Source organism: Rhododendron vialii, chromosome 2a, assembly GCF_030253575.1.
Source record: "Rhododendron vialii isolate Sample 1 chromosome 2a, ASM3025357v1".
NCBI classification, from domain to species: Eukaryota; Viridiplantae; Streptophyta; class Magnoliopsida; order Ericales; family Ericaceae; genus Rhododendron; species Rhododendron vialii.
Genome location: NC_080558.1, coordinates 19,057,044 through 19,059,610, shown reverse-complemented (window position 1 = coordinate 19,059,610; position 2,567 = coordinate 19,057,044). Strand labels below are relative to the sequence as shown.

The window sequence follows — 2,567 nt, the reverse complement described above, 5'->3', positions numbered from 1 at the left end:
GCACCCCTCTCGCCCAATCTGGAGATCGGTCTTTACTTTAGCATTTTGTGAAAAGATTTGCGATTCTTCTTTTATTAACCAATTTTTAGCCAATTAAAGGCAGGGAAACAGATAATCGGGGATTGAAAACTGTAACACCTTTGCAGGATGTGATATAAGAATAGCATGGATGGATGAAACATTGAACAAAAATATGAGATAAAATTCAAAACTGCGGCTGGATATCAAAACAGCGCCTTGATTTGAAATTGTCACAAACAACAGCCAACTTGCATGCATGGAACTTCGTTCATGCAAGTAGACCATCGTGCGATACTCCCATACCATCGCGCGAGTGTTAATGTCCTATCAGCAGGTTGAATCTTGTCCCCTTTCTAGGCTCTAGAAGGACCAGTGCACACCCAGGGTCAAACCAAACAGTTTATAAGTACTGAAAGTAAATAATAATTACAACAGAATAAACGAAATTGAGATACAACCCCTAAACAGTGGGAGTATTAAACCAAAGATCATGGACCAAGTTGCCTCATGCAAGGGCAGTTCCTGGAAATAAACAAACCATCGCGCGATGGAATGAAACCATCGTGCGTCGATCTTGACTAGACTTCCAGGAATTAATTGCTTTACACGCCTGGGCTCTGAGACATATTTAGAAGCAACCCAGGGGCATTCCCAAGCTAATGACAAAGAGTTCTAAGTTAAACTACAAATTTTAGCATGCAAAACAGTGGGTCTGGTTTTAAACATGCTTCACAGTGATTTAAAATACTATAAAACAGAAAATAACCAGCATCCCATCCCCACGAGGACCGTCACGTGCTAACTGAAACAGTCGCGCGATATAGTGAGTCCATCGCACGTGGGTTTGCTTGTAACACGGCTCTTGTAACCCTCCTAACTTTAGAATCAGGACTGATATTGATTATCAGCCTTGGCTTTGCCAGCCCCCTTCAGGGATCAAAACAGTAAACAGTAGGATATTATACCTTTGCTTGAGTGTCTTGAAAATGGATTGAACAAGGTGGTGTAGCTTGGAAAATAAGTGTATGGATGTGGTTAGAGTAAGGAGATATCAAGTGTGCTAGGGCTTGTGGAGTCTTTTTTGCTTGAGAATTGGTAACCCTTTTTTTTGTAACCCTTTGGAAGAAGAACCATGGGGGGTACTTATAGGGGAAGAGGAGGTGTATGGTGGGTGGAAGGCTTGGCCTAGCAACCAGCCAACAAGGCTGGCCACCTTCCCTCGGTGGAGGAAGAGGCCAACAAGGTGATAGGAGTGGTTGTGAGGGTGGTGTAACCCATGCACCTGCAGAACACTGTTTAGTCGACAAAAATGGGATTCCTCAGGACAGTAGCCCCCTGATCATCAAAAAATCCAGCTGGAAAAAGGTGAAAGTGATGGGTGTTGACCATCGCGCGAGGGAGTGACTTCAACGCGCGACAGTTAAACCCGCCCCGCGATGGTCAATAGTCAAGGCTTTGACTTTGAACAACACCTGGCAGATGAAGCATCGCGCGAAGGATCCAATAGGTCGCGCGATGGTCAAACCTGAGGTCAGGGTTTTGATTTAGGGTTTTTGGGTTTAGGATGGGCTCCACTTACTCCAAGCTCAAACCATTTCACTCTCAAGACTATTTTTGATCTGATTCAACATCGGGGAAACAAGAAACCGAAAAAAAAAGTAAAACAATCGGGAAACCGGATTGGGGTGTCTACAAAAATGCCTTTTCTTGGTAGGTACTGTAAAATTCAATTACCCAGAAGCAGATGTAGAATTAAGCTCGGGACACGACCAAGGCCACAAAGACATGGACAAGCAACTCGAAGCTAGCCTATGGGGAAAAAAAGTTACAACATGAAGGCAGAAATAATATGGATACCACCATGCAGCCTTTTTAGGGACATATGGTTCATCAAAGATAACATCATAGAATTACCATATGAACGTACCTCCATTAAGCCACAACACCAGAGGCTTGTTATTAGGGAAAGTTGATACCACATAGAACCAGTAGAAGAGTGCCCTTCCACTTTTCTCATTCACTGTCACGTATCCAGCACAATGCTGGAAGTGTACCTTTGGCTGACCTGGCAAGTTAGTCACAAGATCCTCAAATCTCCATGAGTTGATCAGTTTCCTCTCTATACTCCACTGACCATATCTAGATCCCAAAACAGGAACCAGGAATGGTGGTGATGCAGTAAGAGAGATAACAAGGATAAACATCACCCTTACTACAAAATCCATGAAAGAATAATTAAACTGGTAAATCAAAGACTAGTCTAACGCTAAGGGATGAAAAAACACAAAGACCCACATGTAAAAAATCTAATAAATTGGTACATCACTTTGACACAAAACAGCCAATCTTTCATACTCCCTTTGTCCCCCCCCCCCTTTAAGTGTCCATCATGGTTGTGTCGTCGTCAATGCTTGACGATTTCCTAGTCCTAAAATAATTGGTTGCCCCAAGCGTAGGGCTGAAACCGACATAGCATAATATCCGGTAAGACCGGAGTCGAATCCACAAAGACAGTGATGTGTGCTGACTCAAAAACTTGGGTTGTA

At 43.2% G+C, this 2,567-nt stretch overlaps 1 pseudogene; it reads right to left on the bottom strand.

Moving 5' to 3' along the window:
• LOC131317261 (serine carboxypeptidase-like 31) overlaps window positions 1–2,290 on the bottom strand; it is a 20,502-nt pseudogene extending 18,212 nt beyond the window's left edge.
• Between the last annotated feature and the right edge of the window lie 277 nt (window positions 2,291–2,567).